This window comes from Corvus brachyrhynchos, unplaced genomic scaffold, assembly GCF_000691975.1.
Source record: "Corvus brachyrhynchos isolate BGI_N302 unplaced genomic scaffold, ASM69197v1 scaffold8, whole genome shotgun sequence".
NCBI lineage: Eukaryota > Metazoa > Chordata > Aves > Passeriformes > Corvidae > Corvus > Corvus brachyrhynchos.
Window position 1 is genome coordinate 62,444 of NW_008240031.1, and position 368 is coordinate 62,811.

A 368-nucleotide genomic window follows, 5' to 3' on the forward strand; every position below is an offset into this window, starting at 1 on the left:
GACGGACCTCTGACTAAGGACACTGCTCCTGCGACATCATCTAAGTGAGTATCATACTGGTCTAATAATGGGACAAACTCACTCTGCCCATGACAGAGATCTCTATAAGCAACTTAAGCATTTACTAAGCTCTGGTTCAAGACAATTACCTAAACAGGAGCTAAAAAACCTCTTAGAATGGACTCTGATTAATTTCCCAAATGCTGACCGTTCAGCAGTCTACACCAGAGACTTTTGGGACTCAGTGGGAATCAAATTATTTAATGCCATATCACGGTGGGACAAGAGTACCGCAGAACTCATCCCGGCTTGTGCAGCATTAGTGGAAATATTCGCCGCGCACCCCCCACCGCCGCGCAGCTCCGCCC